At 42.7% G+C, this 19,528-nt stretch overlaps 1 protein-coding gene across 3 annotated transcripts in view; it reads right to left on the bottom strand.

Annotated features, from left to right (window-relative positions):
* Positions 1-19,310, bottom strand: part of Ifrd1 (interferon related developmental regulator 1) — a 43,685-nt gene extending 24,375 nt beyond the window's left edge. Inside the window, exons 1-3 of one of the 3 annotated variants that reach the window (XM_052185919.1) lie at positions 19,205-19,310; positions 19,018-19,081; positions 11,921-12,024 (exon numbers count right to left, since the gene is read on the bottom strand). The gene's annotated coding sequence lies outside the window, so the exon portion shown is untranslated. Of the gene's footprint in view, positions 1-4,969; positions 5,034-11,920; positions 12,025-19,017; positions 19,082-19,204 lie in introns of those variants that run through there. The other 2 variants (XM_052185918.1, XM_052185917.1) reach the window with 2 other exon arrangements.
* Between the last annotated feature and the right edge of the window lie 218 nt (positions 19,311-19,528).

Below are 19,528 nucleotides of genomic sequence, written 5' to 3'. Positions count from 1 at the left end.
CAGGGAGACTGTGTTTGAAGAGTACTGTGTCCCATTAGTACTATACAGCAAATCAATACCCATGACCTTGTATTGGAATAGCCTTTCCATGGTAACAGCACACACAGAAATTTTTCTTTAACAATTAAAGAATGCCACTGGGTTGTTTTACGTGACTAACTTTTGATGCTTCATACTAAACACAGTGGAAACCAGCTTCTTTATGGAGTTCCCCATCCTACTTCCTTCTGCCATCTCTCTTCCCCAGCATGCTCTGTGTGGTACCACTCATCACTGGCTAAGCCAGGAGAAAACTGAAGTTGAAAAAGACTTGAGAGTTGACCTACTTCAGACTCCTCATCCAGGAAATGCTCTCATAACACGGTTAAGATCTAGTACCATAGCTATAGCCAGGTAGTGGTGGCCCATGCCTTTAATCTCAGCACTCAGTGGGTAGAAGCAAGTAGAGTTTAGGGCCAAGCCTGGTCTACAGAGTGAGTTCCAGGAGGTCAGCCAGAGAAACTCTGTCTTGAAAACGAAACAAAACCAAAGATTTAGTACTGTGTTAGAACTTAAGAACTAAAGAGATGAAGGAATCTAAGTATTAGGCTCCATGTAGCCCCTAGCAAAAGCTATACAGCATGTGGCGCCCATGCTGGCCTTGCCTCTTAACCCACTTAGAAGTTATACTCTTGCTTCTCTCCTGACAAGCTTCTACCACCAATTCTCAGGACAAAATCAAAGAGGATCGACATCTACACCAGAGATCCAGTGTGTTCTGAGCAGGTCACCCTACCCCTGAGTGCCTCCACTTCCTTGTGTGAAAAAACAAGAGTCAATAATCCCTGTTCACTATATTGTCATAAAACAATGAGATCAGTAAAGTCTTTGTTACTTGCCAAGGACTCTATGCTGATGGGCTAATCTGTGTTTTAAACTAAAGAAAAAAGATACTCCTAACAGGAGAATTTTAGACTTTAGCAAACAAAGGAAGATCTTTTGGCTAGGTGGCGATAAGGGAGTTTACCAAGGCCCCAAGTTTACTTACTAGACTAAACTGAGTTAGTGAGGAGGCCACCCAGCATCATTCCTACAAACCTCATTGGTGGCTGCAGATTTGAAATCTAGGTGGCTCTAGACACAAACACTTTATCAGTTATCAGTTTGGCAACTCTTATGGTAAGTCTTTAATGGAAGCTGCTTTTCTCTTGTTTGTAAATGAGATTCAGAATTAGAAGCTCTCTCATTTGAGAAGAGGAGCTGCCTTCTGCCTACTACAAACATGGAAAAACACAAATGCAAAAATACAAGTTTGCAGGGGGAGAGGAATGAGACAAGGCTGTAGAAAGACAGACCTAAAGGAAAGCCCAAGCTACCTGTGTTTTCCTCTTCCAGGTAGCAAAGCTGTCAGAGTACACATAACTGCTGTAAGAGGCTAAGCTACCTTTGAGCTAATGCACTTTCTTCATCCTTAAGTCAGGTCATGTCAGTCTTTATTGTAAAGCCAGAATGGAAGCCAGTGTTTTTTTTAAGCATTCCTGTTTTTCTTGACCTTGTCTCCCAGGAAACTGCCTGGTGACCCTCAGGTACAACTTACAAAGCCTGTCTTTTACTCTTAGCTGAAAGGCAGTAGGAAGTAGGAACAGATTGGCAGCAACTAGGAGGCAGTTTGGCAATGAAAATGAGTGAGCTGCCAAACTTGAACTTTAACAATATTTATTGTGAAGGAATCCAGTTAAAAGAATTCTAAAGATACTGAAAACTTATATCAAACAGAACTATCAGATTTGTCACCCTGAAGCATTTAGTTTTAGTTGCTTTTTTGTTTTGTTTTGTTTTGTTTTATGTTGCTGTGATAAAGCATTGACCAGAAGCTACTTAGGGAAGGAAATTTTATTTCAGCTTACAGATTATAGCCCCTCTTTGGAATAAGTCAAACCAGGAACTCAAATAGGAACTTGAAACAGAAACCAATTCAGGGCCATGTATTAGTTTGGCAAACACTTTTCTGTCTGAACCGTCTTTTCAGGCCAACAGTGTGGATCTTTGGCATATATTAAGTTCCCCGTCCACCTGTTCCTTTGCTGTTGAAGAAACCATTCAGATACATAGTATATTCACTTAGGTATTCATCATAATAAGCATGCACACACACTATGACCATCCCCCTTTCCTTGTTTGTAAATCAGATTCAGATTTAGAAGCTCTCTCATTTGAGAAGAGGAGCTGCCTTCTGCCTACTACAAACATGGAAAAACACAAATGCAAGTTTGCAGGGGGAGAGGAATGAGACAAGACTGTAGAAAGACAGACCTAAAGGAAAGCCCAAGCTACCTGTGTTTTCCTCTTCCAGGTAGCAAAGCTTTCCTTGATGAAGAGTTCAGCAGGGGATAAATTCCTACCAATTACCAATACACTGATGATTGCCCACCCCAGATCCACATTATCTCCATGCTCATTTTCAGAATTCTAATGTTTAGATAACCAACTTCCCTTAGGAGTCAAGAGATTCCCAGGAGTTGAGGTATGTTGATCCCACGACTAATCCCTCATACTAATTCCTGGTTGGTTAATCTTGGATATACAACACAATTCTAGCCAATGGTTTATTAGAGTTAAGAGGCATAGGTAAAGTAATTGTCCTCAAGAAAAAGATAGTCTTGTCTTTCTCTGAGTATTATCACTTGCAACCATATGACAAGCACATCTAACACTTAATGTCAAAAGAGAACAGCAAAAGAACCTGGATGAGGTTCTATAGTCACTTAACTGGCACCACCCACCACCTCTAGACACATGAGTAGTAAATACTTCAAATATTTAACCAAATATTTTTCAGTGTTACTTAATGTCTATGTCTTGGGGCTGAAATCATCATCCTAACCAATTCTGTTATATCTAACCATCTCTTTTAAATGATGATAACATTTGGCAGTGTCTAGCATTCTCAGTGTCTACAGCAATGAGTGGTGTAAAAATAATCACCCAGCTCTTCCTTTACCTCCCTTAAAAGCCCCATATGTTTCAAGAAAGAAAATGTCTTTGAATCCCTCACTCCTGTCATCTGCTGTTTTGTACGTAGAATGTACCAACATAGGGCTACTGCCCACTTTCTGCCGCCTCCACAGACTTCTGTCCAAGGACACCCTGTTAAGACGCTCTCTTTAGAGCAGTTCCTTCCCTCCACACCCTCTGTTATCATGTATGACTGTTTTTAAGGGATTTTTTTCCTACCCTCTTCTTTTTTTCTCTATCCTTAACATTCTTCATTAACAGTTTTCCTTTCTTTTCCTGACCTTAAGAGGATTCCTCCTTTTTTGTTGTTGTTTTTGTTAATTGACAATATTTTTTTCCTTAACTGGAACATCTTCCAATAGGAGAAATCTAGTTTTCTGTCAGTGGTAGCCCAGATGGCTAACTTTGCTCATGATTCCTTCTAGATCAAACTGTCCTGGTAGGTAAGTAATGGAACCTTCTCAGTAGTCCAGACACTGAGAAAATGAAATGGATGCCATTCTCCTGACCAGTTATCTAATAAGGGTACTACTATTATCTCTTTTAAGGCTGTTTTGTTATTCTTTTTATTTTCACAGCTTATTCTGTGTTATGGGGATGCAGGAAGTATTTTCTAGCCACAGTTATTTCCACTCACGTATCTATCCAAACCAACTTTCCTTTGTCTCCTGGTTCTGCTTCTCACAATGTGGTTAAGAAGCCTTAGGCTGATCAAGTAACTAGTGAATCAGCAACTTCTATACTTCGATGGTTTACTTAAATGCTCACAGCAATATCTTCTTACCCTTGTTCTCCCATGTCCTACATCTTTGCCTTAATCCACTCTCTTCCACCTCCAAAAGTGTAAACAGTTCTACAATACTATTTCACAACATATAAATTAAAATACCTGCCTACATGTTTGCTTTTATAAATAAAGTAGTATTTATACTTCACCAGCTTCACTCTTTTCTTTCTTGTGATATTATTCACCTTTTTTTTTTTTTACATTTGGCCTCATTTAAGATAGAATCAATAATTGCATTTTGACACATTGTTGAAATACAAAAAACTAACAGTTTGAAATTCTTCAGATATGACATAATACAATTTTTAGTTTTGATACTAATCCCAAATTCCAAAACCCATATTCCAATATGTACTTATATCGTATCAATTCCATAAATCCAACCACTGGAAAATATTACTAATTTATTTTTGTTTACTTGGTTTTGGGTTCTTTGTACTGAACTTATTTTATAATATTTCAGCACTGGGCTAAAAAGTAATAGACACTCCATATACATTTTTTTATCGAATGTTTGGGTTAGTACTTGGTTGCTAATTCTCCACTGGCTTCTTACCCATGCTGTAGTGGTTTGAACAGGAATGGCCTCCTTTGGCTCATGTATTTGAATGTTTGGTCATCAGGGAGTCATACTATTAGGAGGTGAGGCCTTGTTGAAGTAGGCGTGGCCTTGTTGAAGGAAGTATGTCACTGGGGGTGGGCTTTGAGGGTTGAAATGTTTAAGTCAGGCACTAACTATCTCTCTGTCTGTGTCTGGCAGATCTCCAGCACCATGTCTGCCAGAGTGCTGTCATGCTTCCTTCCACGATGATACTGGACTAAACTTCTAAAACTGTAAGCAAGCCCCAATTAAATATTTTCTTTATAAGTCTTGACTGGTCATGGTCTCTCTTCACAGCAATAGAACACTGATTAAGGCATTTATAGAGTAATAAAACACCTATAGGGTAAATCACTCTTTAGCATGATTGACAAAGCCACTGAATTCTAGCTTTTATGCACCTACTCATCTCCCTGCTTTCCTACACTCTGGCTAAGCAAGATCACTTGAAGTTCCCAAGCAGACACTGCCTTGAGCAAGGAAGTCTTTCCGGGGCTCGTCTCCAAACCTAGTGAGCATGTGTTCTAGTTTGTTTCTCTGTTGCTGTGAGAAACACTGACCAAAAGTTATTGGAGGAAAAGACTTACTTGGCTTGCAGGTTGCAGTTGATTATCAGAGGAAATCAAGCCTGGAGCTCAAGTCCAACAGGAACCTGGAGTCAGGAACTAAAGCAGAGACCATAGAGGAACACTGGCCACATGATCTGCATTTTTGCTCAATTTGCTTTTATATACAGCCAAGATCACCTGTCTAGAGTCACCACTGCTTTCATTGGGCTGGATCCTTTAAACTCAACCATTAATCAAAACAAAACAAAGAAAAAAAAAACAGAGACAAAAAAAACAAAAAAACCCTTCACAGACATGCCCACAGGCAACTCTGAGCAGTTCCTCAATTAAAGTCCCCTCTTCCCAGTGACTCTAATTTGTGTCAAGTTGACAAAAACCAACCATCAAAGTTATCATTTTATAAAACAGATCCCAATCAAATTTCTTTTCCTTTAAAGTCTTTCTTGACCATTTTATCTGTAGCTATTGTGGTGGCTGAATAAGATGGCCTCCATAGACTGATATATTTGAATGCTTGGTCCTCTCATCATTGGGAGTTGCACTAATTGACAGGGACTAGGAGCTGTGGTCTTGTTGGGGTAGGTGTCGCCTTACTGGAGGAAGCGTGTCACTGGGGATGGCCTTTGAGGTTTGCAAGGGCCCAAGACAAGCCCAGCATCCCCCAGCTGCCTTTGGACCTGGATATAGAACTCCCAGCTACTTCTGCAGCACCACGCTTCCTGCCGTGATTAAGAAAGGACTAAATCTCTGAAACTAATTAAATGCCCCCCAATTAAATGCTTTCCTTTATAAGAGTTACCATGGCCCTGGTGTCTCTTCACAGCTATAAAACACCAACTAAGACAGTCATCAAGTCTAGAAATATATAATATAAAAGGAACACTGAAGTGGAAGTTTCTGGTTATGTCCTGTGATGCAGACTCAAGTGATACTTTACTTACACAAGAGGGCACATGATGTTTGGAGAAAGTATAAATAGGACTCAATGAACAGTGATAGGTTGCTTACATATCTAGCCTTGCAACACTTCGTTGGTCTTGAGTCTTTGCTGATCTTCACTTTGTTGAGAGAAGCATGGCAGAGAACTTCTCCTGGTGTCCCAGTTGCTTCCTCTGACTTGTGCAGATTCAGCGGAGGCCTGGCTGTTTCTGCTGGTTTGTGCCACTACTGCTGATTTGCATTTGGTATCCGGACACTACTGAACTAGACTGCTGTCTCCTGACAATGGAGATCGGAATCACCTCCCAAAGGACTACTTCTAAGGGCTGTAGAGATGGCTCAGTGGTTAAGAACACCAACTGCAAAACAACAACAACAACAACAACAACAAAAACAAAAACAACAACAAAAAAAAAAACAAAAAAGCCGGGTATGGTGGCGCACACCTGTAATCCCAGGACTCTGGGAGGCAGAGGCAGGCAGATTTCTGAGTTCGAGGCCAGCCTGGTCTACAGAGTGAGTTCCAGGACAGTCAGGGCTATACAGAGAAACCCTGTCTCAAAAACAAAACAAAACAAAACAAAACAAACAAACAAAAAACAAAAACAAAGAACACCAACTGCTCTTCCAGAGGTCCCGAGTTCAATTCCCAGCACCCACATCAGAACCATCTGTAATAGGATCTGATGCCCTCTTCTGGTGCGTCTGAAGACAGTGACAGTATATTCACATATATAAAATAAATAAATCATAAAAGAAAAAAAAGAATTTACTACTAAATAGGTTCACATCCTACTTACCATCTTTTCTTTCCTACCTTTGAACATTGGGCTAGAATGGGGATGGAAGGATTTGAATACCCTTATTAAACATACGTTTTGAAAAATCTAAGCCTACAAAATACTTTGCTGTTATTATACTACAATGTGGGAGACAATAGTATGTCCATGGCTACTTTGTATCTAGAACATACTGCTTCCTCCTCCCTACATTTTGCATTGTCTATGAAGCACTGGTTACTGATAACTAAACATAGCACACCAGTCTTCTGCTTTACACAGCTATATCTCAACCGCCCACTCCAGTGATGACCACACATAAGGCATTCAAAATCTATTTGGTCAATGAATAAACTGTTAATAACCATTTTTCAATTATCACTGCATAAAGTAAAAATTCTGCCATCCATTTAATATCCATAGTGAATATTCTCAACATACAAATCTTCCCTGTTGCTTTGAAATACTTGGTCATGTATGTGCCTTGGTGATCACATACTGTATGTGCTGCATTAAGCTTTTAGTCACCATTAAAACATCTTCTTTGATCAGACATTCCCTTTTTAAATACATACACACATACATACATACACACACACACACACACACACACACATACACACACACACACACACACACACACACACACACGTGCACACACGTGCACACACTTCTTCTGCCTCAGTTTTGGATTGGTAAATTCCAGCTCAGTTTGAGTGCAGTGAACTTTCCAATAAAGCATTGTTCCTTAAAGATGATATTCAGCCAGAAGGAAATAGGTGCTTAACATGACAGTCTCATGACATAACTGTGAAACTGCCGACAGCCTCTGGCTAACAATGATAACCACGTTGTCAGACCCATGTTGTACAGAGGAACACTGGCTGGTTTAATGAGGGAATCATATCCAGGTGCTCTCTGCTTGTAATAACTTACTGTTCTGGGAAACTTCACTTTCTGTAAGGATAAGTGCTGGAGTGTCTGATAATGATGGTCTCTATGAAAACTCGAAGCTTTTGGGGATGCTGTGGTCAGCTGGAGGTTACATGTGGAATCTGATTTTGAGTAAGCTTTGTGGAAGGTAAGCTCCTGCTACCACTCACTAAAATCCCAAGTGAATTATTGCCAATAAGGTATTTGTGTGTCCACCATTAACCCAGACTAGCAAGAGCATCTTGTGATGAACACAACAGCATCTCAAAGGAGCCGGTTCAAGGTGGTATGTTTAACTCCTCCGAAGTTGTTCAATAAATCATAACTGCCACAGAGTGTACTGCGGGCTCTCCATCCACCATCCAGAATGCTTGGGACAAAAATATTTCAGATATCAGGTTTTTCAGATTTGGAATTATTTGTGCAGATACTGCTTGGACAATCTGAGAGGTATAAATCCAAGGATTTGGGATTTGAGATTTGGGGCTTGGGGCTTGGTAATTCTCAACCCACATACATTATGCCAGTAATAAAGACTCATGTCTGGGTCAAATTATGAGTAACCGTTTCCATCTCTAGCTATAAGGACAGTGTTAGGTTTTGATTCTTCGTAAGTTATTTTGGTTATTTTTCAACTATTGTGTAACATAGTAGGTGCATGTAAGCTAGGTCCAAACTATCCCTGTGGTGGTTTGGATGAGAACGGCCCACATGGGCTTGTGAGTTTGAATGCTTGGTCATCAGGGAGTTGGCCCTACGTGAGAGACATTAGGAGGTATAGACTTTTGGAAGAAGTATGTCACTGAGGGGGTGTGGTTTTGAGGTTTCAAAACCACAAGTCCATCCCAGTGTCTCTCTCTTCCTCCCACCTGTGAGTCTGGATGTAGATCTCTTAGCTAATTCTAAGTCTATTCATGTCTGCCTGCCTGCCTACGCCCATTGTCCCACATGAAATTGTAAGCAATTTAAATACTTTTAAACCCAATTAAATACTTTCTTTTATAAGAGTTGCTGTGGTTATAGTATCTCTTCACAGCAGTAGAACACTGATCAAGACAACAAATGAAATTTAGATGGTATATGAAGCCACTGAATTTATAGATAAAAATATGGTGTAGTTAAGTATTTAAGTTATTTTATTCCAGACCATACTTTAAATAAGTTTTAACTTAAATAATTTACAATGGTTTTATATATATATATATATATTGGTTTTTCAAGACAGGGTTTCTCTGTGTAGCCCTGGATATCTGGAACTCACTCTGTAGACCAGGCTGGCCTCGAATCAGAAATCTACCTGCCTCTGCCTCCCAAGTGATGGGATTAAAGGTATGTGCCACCACTGCCCGGCTTAGTTTCTGTAACTATAGTCAATGAACATAAGACCATATATAACACTAATATTTTCATTAATTAAAATACTTTGAGCAGAGCATAACACTCTTGTACAGATCTGTATGCTTAAGCAATTTAACATCTTTGAAATTAAAATATATCACAGTGTGATTCCCATTCTCTTACTCAATAAATTTTATATAATGAAGGTATTTGTTGAACAAAACAATAGCAACAATAAGATTAAGAAGTAAGATAACCTTAATTTCCATCTATTGTGTTTTCACTGGAAAAACCAGTCATTTTCTACTTGCAAGCAATACTCTGTAGATCTGTTCAATAAAGCCCTTTCCCTTGGCTTCAGTTTTCAAGGACTTCTCAAGTTAAATCTCCTCTTGACCTCCAGGCAGATTGTTTATTCTCTCTGGGCAGCCTCGGACTATTCTATTCAGTACTTTATTAGGTTTTACTTGCTTGCTGGCTGTAAGTTCCTATGGCAAAAGGCCGGTGGATAGTTTGTCCTAGCTACCAATCCCAGGAAGCAGCAGTCAAGAGGGAGCACTGGAGCTGCAGCTAAGCTGACCTGCATACAGAGCTTAACTTTGCCAGCTACAAGTTCTGTGGTCTTGGCAGAGTTATTTAACCCCTCGTGGTCTGATTTATTCATAAACTGGTGATAATAGTGCTTAATGTATAGGACTTGTATAAGTGTTTAAAATGAGCCGTGACAGCCGGGCAGTGGTGGCGCATGCCTTTAATCCCAGCACTTGGGAAGCAGAGGCAGGTGGATTTCTGAGTTCCAGGCCAGCCTGATCAAGAGAGTGAGTTCCAGGACAGCCAGGACTACACAGAGAAATCCTGTCTTGAGAAAAAATAAATAAATGAGCCATGACAGAAGAGCTTGGCAAGATGCAGCTTCCTCAGAACAACTGTTACTGTTTTACAGAAGGAAGATACAGTTTGGAATCCTAACTTCAGATATTTTCTCTAAGGCTCAGCTTCTAAGAGCCATGAAGATGTCGTCTTGTCTGTCTGGTTCACTATTGTGATGTTAGCATCTAGCATAGCCTGCCACATAATTGTTGAATGAATCAAAACACAAACCCTTACAGCACTATTAAAAGAATTAAAAGAGAGAGAGAAAAAAAGACAAAGACCCACTTAGAGTTATAATGCTGAGTACACAACAAGTGTGTGTGTGTGTGTGTGTGTGTGTGAGTGTGTGTGTAGTTCAGAAGTCAGCCTCTGATATCATCAGGAACCATTCATCTTGCATTATTGAGACTGGGATTCTCACGGAAACCTAGAGGTTGACAATTAGTCTAGACTGGCTAGCTAGCAAGCCCCAGGGATCTGCCTGTCTCTGCCTCCCCCCATGCTGGGATTACAAGCACTCACCACCACAATATCCAATAAGCACTGAACTCAGGGCCTCACGTTTACATGGTAAACACAACTGACTATCTCCCTAGTCCCACAACACTGATTAAAAAACATTTTTTAAACTATAGTATGCATGTGTCTTTGTGTAGGTCTCTATGCACACATGTGTGAGTGCCCAGAAGACCACTGCCATAACATTCCATGGAGTTACACGCATTTGTTAGCTACCTGATGTGGGTGCTAGGATCCGAATGTGGTGCCTCTGCACTACCCTCTCCAACAATCCAATTTTGTAACAAATGGATGTAAAGAAGTAGAATGTTAAAAGCCTCATGGTATTTGCTCTTCTATAATTACAGAAGGTGACAGAGGACACGGCGAGTGGCTGTCCTGATGACTAACATCTTCTGGTATTAAACTATGCTTGTACTCCCAGCACTACTATTATAGGCAGCAAGAGTCACTTGTTGATTTAGTAAGTATGTATGGAGTACTTTGCATGGAGGAGGTTCCAGAATAGATACAGTACTTGTGAGCACAAGCATCTGTGCCACAGAGCACAGGGATGCAGTTTCACAAGGTTCACAGCCTCAGATGACTGGAGTTTTCCCATAAACAAGATTCCCCCCCCCCCAAAAAAAAATCACAATGAGGAGGCAGCATATACAGCGCCCCTTTCTGTTCTCTGTTGCAGAGTTTACTTTCAGAGCTGTGATTTTTCTGGTTCTCCTTCTGAGGCAGAGTGGACAATCCCCTTTGGTTATAAATGCAGATGGTACAGAAACACATTACATGAAGAAATTGGTCAGTGCCCTCTGATTCGAATATTTCACAAAATATGTAGATATGGAAAGATCACAGCACACCTCAAAGGTGTGTATGCTTTGGGTTTCTCTGTATCAGTTCTAAAATAAAATATAATAAATAAAAACAAACAGGTTATGGAGGTCAGGGCAAGGGAGTTGCCAAGTGCCCTGGAGACTTTCCTCCCATCGTTACAACACAAGGAAAGAGGGAGGACACAAAGCAACCAAGGTGGGGAGGCCAAACCACAGCCTAACAAGAAATGATCACACCTCTCCCCTAGCCTGGATCCTAGGTGATCTCATGTAGAACATGCTCAGTGGACATGTATCCTTCCTATTCTCCACCCCAGATGGGACAATAGCCCTGTAACCCCAGTCTGTCAAAGCCTTGGAGCTGCTTTGCCGAGTTAACAACTTGAATCTCATCACCATACACTCACATGCTGAGATCAAATTAAAAATAGATAATAGGACTGTAGCTTCCAGGACGCTGTGCATCTTCCTTTCATGACATCCAGTCAGCAACATCTACTCAGCCACCTCTTAGCCTAGCCTTGTGTTTGTTCGGCTCCCTTCACATCCTCCAAGCCACCAGTGATGGAAACAGCTCGCTGGCTACAACAGGGAACAGAGGGCACTGGCAGTTAAAATAGCAACACAGCTCCGAAGAATAATGAGCAGGAAATGTCTTAGGATCAAGGACGCCAGAAAGGAAGAAGCAGGTGGGCAGGAAAAGGAAGATGGGACAAGACGGTGGGAGAAAGGAAAGATGAAGTTAACGAAATTCCACCCACCTTAAAGATTTGTGACGTCAGACACTAAGCTGACTGGGTTCTGAGCAATGGTCCTTCCTCCCTCACTGGTCTCTGAGGAACAGCTGTATCAGTGAGCTGAAGAGCTGAGTGATGACGTATAAAAGCCAGATGCTGGAAAAATCTTTAATTTTGGAGAATCTCATACATGAGTATATTATATTTATGTCATTTTCACCCCTTCCAACTCCTCCCCATGTTCCCACCAGTGCCCTGAGTTAAATTTCTAACTTCTTCTATGATTATTATTGTTTTACACACACACACACACACACACACACACACACACACATGCATGCACGCACACACAGGTGCATGGTGGCAGGTCATCAGGAGAATGAGTAGCTGTTGGGAAGGAAGCGCTGTGAGCTAGAAGGGGCTTAGGGTGGGGGAGGAGGTGAGAAGGACAGGATGCTAGCGTGGACTTCTAAAGGTGCGTCAGGTTCTTATGATACCGAGGGAGCAGGGAGGCCATCGTGAGCTCTGGTATGCCAATAGGAACCACACGTAGCCATGTGTCCTTCTGCCAGAGATAGGGAAATGATTCCTTTGGGTAGATGAAAACCCAGTTTCACAAGTTCCAGTGGCTTTTCTCAGAACCAAGCAGAAATCCTCCTGTAGTCCAGGATGAGCTCATTGGGGTGCCCTTTGGAGTTTGAGGAACTGGAGTTTCCTTTGAACTTCCTATCATCCCCACGCACTCACGCACATGCCTGTGAAACCTCAGTGAAACCTACTGAGTCTGGTTACCGGTATGTACATGTGTTTACGGCTGACTGCTTAGGGTTGGGAAACCTATCAATGGGTAATCACCGGGGGAAATGGATTTCCCCTCAGTAGCCATTAACAGCCTGTAGCTCTTTGCCTGGATCAGAAACTGCGGAAACTTAATTCAGACACTGTGCTGTGGAAGCAGCTTGGGCTGCTGGGGGAGGGGAGGTAAGAGGTAAAATCCACAGCAAGAAGGTCTGTGGGTCTTTGAAATCTTTCTAGTTCCCTTTATGTAAAGTACCTTCTTTGTCCCCTTCTACCTAGCTAAGCACCGAGAGAACAGAGACCCTACACCTCAGAGACCCTACACCCCAGAGACCCTACACCCCAGAGACCCCTACACCCCAGAGACCCTACACCCCAGAGACCCTACACCCCAGAGACCCTACACCCCAGAGACCCTACACCCCAAATAAAAGCATGAAAGGAGCCAAGCAAAAATGGCCTTGTTTGTGCCCAGGGCTCATTAGTGCAGATTCTGAACTGACCAGAATATAATTTAGGTTTATAATTAATAATATTAACAGTATATCATTTTGCTATTCCCTGTAGTTCTCTTAGGGGAGCAAGGGTCAGACTGCATGCTATGTGTGACTGAAAGGAAGCTTGGTGTCCCATTAAGTTGTCCTTGCTGCATGCTTCTGGATAAGCAGTCCACACCTCACCCCTAGCACGGAGTCCACCACAGCTCAGGCCTTAGCAGGCACCCACACTGCCGCCTTGGAAGTGTGAAGAAGAGCCTTAAGGAAAGCCTGGTAGGAGCCTTCACCACAGCACTCAGGAGTGTCCTCTGAGGGAAACACATCCTAACTTTATTTTACTTCTCTAGAACTTTCTCTGTGATAGGACCCACTCAATATAAAACTAAAGGACTGTCAGCAAACAGCTACAGAGGACTCCAGCTTTTGTAACACAAGGCTGAACAGCACGTTCTTCCCCACAACGATGCCGGGCCTACTTCAGCCCTAAGTAAGAGGGCAGTGAGAGTGTCTTGTTTACTGAGATTACTGAGATAAAATGATATGATGAATCCCGTCTTAGTGGGTCTGAATGAGAATCTATCAAAGCAGATAGGGTCTTATGAGGAGAAAAAGCTTAGAAAGTGAAATTAGATTTTTCATACATGGCAGAGCAGCTGCTCAGATAAGAGAAGAGCCCTCAGAAGTAATTTATCAGGTAACAATGTTGCGAATGGGTCAGACCAGCCCTGTAACTGCAGGTGATAACAGGCTGTAGTCTAGATATTGGGACCACTGAGTAATGAATTTCCAAAGGCTTATATTCTAAAATGTAAGATGCCTCTAATTCAACATCAATAAACAGAATTGTGAAATATAGTCACATGCCACGGTGAAGGGAGATGTTTGTCAGTGTTAGATGGAGTCTGTCGGAAGGAGACTAGCAAGAGCTGATTGATGGCTGATTGATGGCTGTAGGCTCCATGGAAAACCACCAGCAAGCAAGAGAGTTCACAAAACAGTCGCGCAAAAGCGCTCTACTGTAGATAGGTCTCAAAGGGCTTTAACCAACAGGTCAAGGTTATTTTTCTGAAACAACAAGCACCTGCTGGGAAATTAATTTTAGATAAAGGAGGCAAAGGGAAGCTCCAAGGTCTGACTGTCAAGTTGATAAAAGCCACTGGCACAGTGACAAAGGTGTTGAGCTGACAGAACTGCAGCTATCTAGGGAAGATGACCAGGTGCTAATAATGGACGAGCTAGGGCGTGGATTTGCAGTCCTGGATTCAGGTTTTGTGTCCGCAGCTAATACCAGCTGAAACAGGGTTGGGACCTCTTTCAGAGAAAGAATAGAGATTTTTAGAAGACAAAGTTTTCAGGGCCACCTCTCCTCCAGAGCCTTAGAAAAGGTCCATGCAGGAGGCTCAGCATTAAGTCTCAACCTTCTCAGGGAACCATCTCATGGGTCAGTCACTATGACTTTCCTCATCACTGTTAACCACATGCTGGACAAAAGCCATCTAAGGAAAGGGGATTTCTCTCTGAGTTAAGAAGGAAGCCAGAATCGGGTGGAGGTGGGAAGGGATTAGTGAGAAAACAAGACATTATGTCAGGAGTCAGGACTTAAAGGGGCAGGCTGGGCGCTCAGTTCACTGTTCAGTGCATTGTTCTTGTTTATTAATTGTCAGGCGCGCACCGAGCTTACCAATATTCAGGATGAGCCTTCCCTCCCACAGCAGGTTAATCAGTTGATCTAGGTGAGAGTTGACTCACCTGGAGGTGTGTCCCGATTTCAAAGCCAGTGGATCAGACAGCAAAGATTAGACTCAGAGCAGTAACAACAAAACCTTGCAAGGCTCTTGCCCTCACAGGCTGGCCCCAGGCCACAGCCCCCCCCCCCCCCCCCGGAGTGATCCAGTTTTTGGAATACAAGGCTGAACAGCACATTCTTCCTTAGAAAGATGCTAGGTCTTGATCGGTCTCATTTTCTCTTTAGCCACCTGGTCTTTTGATTTCCTAAGCATCTCTCAGACTCATTTCCTTTCTTACCGTTGGGACCTGAGACCTGGTTATCGGTCCACTTCTAAAACCCTGCAAATTGGTGCCTTTCCGACTCTCACAGACTTATTTTAGAACTCTGTTCTTCATCCCAAGACTCAGAAGACTCCCTCTGAAAGTATGACTCTATGACAGACACTTCCTAGAGCCCTCTATGACCTCACCCCTTTGTACCTTAAACCTGTAGTTCTTAGGACCTGGCTTTAGCCTTTGCACACTGCCCAGACACCTTTGTTAATTCTTTGAAAGTTCTCACATCTAAGTTTCTGCTTCCTGACTTGGATCCTTTCACCAAAGCCTTCCTCTTCCACAGCTCCCTTCATAATACTATCGTTTCAGGTATGATGGATAATGTTATGCTGATGGGTAACTTTATGCTTAAAAGTTTAAAATCTCTATGCTTAAGAAAGCTATTAAGCAAAATTAGACTTCTAAATGTTAAGGTTTTTTTTTTTTTAACTGCTGTTTCTGTTTTACCATGTAACTGTATTCTCTGCCTTTATAAACCCCTGATTGAGGTGGATGGGCCCAGCATTGGGGAATCCCAAGTCCAGGTATAGACCTGACACCAATATCTGAACAAAAGTCTCTTTATTTACTAATGCTGGGGACTCTCTGAATGACCCCAGACCCATAACACGGAGGCCTTCTCTAACACCCACCTCTCTCCACTCAAGTCTATAACCACACACACAATACTCCATTGAGGCACTCGGTACACCACATGAAAAATCCCTGTCTAAGGCTGCCTTCCCCTCTCCCATTTCACCCATGCACCTGGGAGTCACATCTTGTTCATCTTTGTATCCCCAGAACTTAACAGAATGTAGGTCCTCACCAGATCATTTTGAAGAAATAAACAAATGAATGACTGAGCCAGTCACACATAAGCCATCCTCAGTGACAAAACACAAGAAGGACAAAGAGCAGGGAACTTAGGCCTGGGGTGTACCCAAGTATATAGGTAGATGGGGGAAAGAAGGTAAATAAATAAATAAACAAACAAATGCAAGCTGCTAAGAATGATTGCCAGATCCACAAGAACTGTGATGCTGTCTTTGTTTCTATTTGCAAGTTATGTTGCTGGAATGTATGCAGATTGCTTTCAGAAGGGAGGCCCTTAGGATGCTTGCTGAGCTGGTGTGAAGGAGGCGTCCCACCATTTTACGGGACAGGCATGAAGAGTGACCCTGGTACCCTCCACATGCCAGCTCTGCCGCCTTGCCAACTGTGCCCAGCACTGGTTTCAAACAGCAGTGAAAACAACAGGAAGAAGGGAGAAGCAGCTAGCCTTAAGGAAGCCAGAGCTGCCTCCACTCCCAGACACACTGGCCTCTAGAGTATGATGATGCCTCTACATGTGTCTACACAGCCAAGTGAAGCTTGGAAGTGTTTTAGCCATGAAAGGAAGAAAGTACACATGAAGGGACCCTGGCCAGCATGGCGAGCCTGGCTCTGGAGGGCCTTCCCTTCTCCCCCATTCCCTCTGCCTGGCTAAAAACCATTAGATCACATTCTTAGAGCTAGCCACCAAAGCCTTATTTGGCCACTTTCTTCCTCCTGAAGCTGACTACCAAGATCCAGCCATCAAAGTCAAAAGTCCCCTTGGCTCACCTAATTAACAGGCCCATTTACCTCATCCTAAACACAGGGTTTCCCCTTGTACTTTTATAAACCTCCATTTGCCTATGGGGCACACTTGTCCCCTTTTTATCCAGAGACAGTCCTTTGTCCCCAGGGGACAAATACCCCTCCTCCCTTTCCCTAGTTCCCTTTCTCCCTCCTCCTCTATCTCATCTCGTTGTCCCTCTGGGGCAAATGAATCTCCTTTGTGCTGAGAACTTGGGTCTTGGGGGTCCTGAGCCAATACTTTTCCTCTCAACAACCAGAAAGCTAATGAAAAAGGAGGAGGGACAGTAGTGAAGTAGAATTACAATCAGAAGACAGGGGCTGGAGAGATGGCTCAGAGGTTAAGAGCACTGACTGCTCTTCTGAAGATCCTGAGTTCAAATCCCAGCAACCACATGGTGGCTCATAACCCTCCGTAATGAGATCTGAGTCCCTCTTCTAGAGTGTCTGAAGACAGCTACAATGTACTCACATATAGTAAATAAATCTTTAAAAAAACAAATAAATAAAAGAATCAGAAAACAGGTTTTGGGCTGGAAAGATAGCTCAGTGGTTAAGAGCACTGACTGCTCTTCCAGAGGTCCTGAGTTCAATTCCCACCAACCACATGGCGGCTCACAACCATCTGTAACAGGATCCGATGTGTGTCTGAAGACAGCTACAGTGTTCTCACATACATACATAAATAAATAAATCTTAAAAAAAGAAAGAAAACAGGTTTCATGAAAGTTACTGGGGAACAAACCAATAAAGATTAAAGCAGAGTGTCCATCAAGTTTAACAGTAATTTAGGGCTCATGGTAAGGATCTCATTTAAAAAAATAAAAATAAGTAAATAAAAGCCATGAGATTAGAGTGGCAAGTATGAAGAAGTTTAGAACTGCAGAATGTTTTGCTTCACTTTGTTTTTCCCGAAGGAAGAACATCTAGTTTGTCTGACAACACCAGCAACAGGGAAAAAGATTCTTTTTACATTTCCAGCCTTAAACCTCCAAATGTTAGTCTTAAATCCAAGATACATCTGCTTACACAGCTGGAAGAAGGGGGGGGGAGGCAATTTAGAGACGTTGAAGAGAAAGAAAGCAGGTTGGGAAACATAAAGTACCCACGAGCTTGGCAAGCCCTGCCGGTGTCCACCTTGACCTGACCACACCCACAGCCCATGACCTGACCACACCCACAGCCCATGACCTGACCACACCCACAGCCCACGAGTCATCGTCTCTGAGCCATTCCCTCCTAGTCTCCAATGGGCAAAGTAAAAGACACAAACCGTATAAGAGAGCGAGCGTATCAGTCTTCAAGGGAGACTGCCTCAGCCACCCTGGCCTCTGTATTTCCACATTCTCCACGCAGTACTTAAAGGTCACTTTCTACCCACTACAGCTAAGGGTAAGGAGAGGAGCAACACCAACCCTTTGCCGTCAATGAGTTTGATTCTGACGACAATGCGCACAGCGGCTAACTTTTGGAAAGCAATCCCCTGCCTCTGCTGCTGTACCCGGTTACTGCAAAAGTCTAATTTCAGAGAGTGAGAGGCGGGGCACACGACGTGCTGTAAGCTTCTCCACTCACAGTGACTACCCTCCTGTCTTAAGCGACTGGAAGAATCTAGACCTGTAATAAATCTACAGAATCCATACTTGGAAAATGGAGGCAACAAAACATGTTCGTTGAGGAGCTATTATGGTGGTCAGTTCTCTTAGTCCTTGAGCAATGTATCTGTAGTGGGCGCTGAACTATCGATACGCCTTCTCATGGAAGTAGTCCTAAAGATGGCTTAAGTGCTAAAACCATCTTGAGTAAAACTGGTCTCTGGACCAGCCGCAAATTTCTACACAAGGTGCCCCTGAGCTAAAGGTTAACTGCCTGATCATACAACTGCTATTGCTGGCTTCTGTAAACAATGCTGGTTTATTGCAGGTGTATTGGGCACAATTGCACGGTTTTTGTTTGTTTGTTTGTTTGCCCTTAAAAATAACCAACTGGTGGAGGTCAGGGCTGCTTCCTGCAAATCCGCTTAGGACAGTCCCATCAGCAGTTACTAAAGATCCCACTTGACTTATTCCCACCCTTTGTGAGGGGTTTCTCTTCAAATATCACATAATATAACATTACTAAGCCTCCAGTTTCTCATTTGCAAATTGACATGGTAATTCTTACCTTACCGTCAGCTTCTGAGAGGTACACAAAATGTCCTTGTAAATCGTTCACGTTACCCTGGCACCTAGGGATCACCAATAAATGGTAGTTATTATGGGTCAATACTGACAAAAGAAGTTAGCATTAGCCCAAAGCCCAGCCAATCCCAGATGTTGGTTCAAGTTTTTAAAAAAAAGTCATAAAGTACCATCAACCGCTGGGATGAGCTGCACACACCCCTTCTGGAACAACCTTTTACGATACAGACAGAGAATGTACCAGAAGCCAGAAGAACAGTGTGGTTTTGCAGCTGTCAGCCTTGATAGGGCCTCCTGGGTTTGGCCTTTGTAATAATAGGAAGTGCTGAGTCACCCTGCCTCTGGAGAAGGTGGGGCAGTGGCAGGCCTCCCAGAGAGTTGCCCAGGCCCACTCCGTCCACTCTGCTCTCCTGACCCACTTAAGGCTGACCTTCTGTCTCTCACCCAACTGGTTTTATTTTCCTGCTCTGAACACGAACCTCCTAGCTCAGTTT

This window comes from Apodemus sylvaticus, chromosome 6, assembly GCF_947179515.1.
Source record: "Apodemus sylvaticus chromosome 6, mApoSyl1.1, whole genome shotgun sequence".
NCBI lineage: Eukaryota > Metazoa > Chordata > Mammalia > Rodentia > Muridae > Apodemus > Apodemus sylvaticus.
Note: the sequence above shows the minus strand (reverse complement) of the source record. Positions and strands in the feature narration are given on the sequence as shown.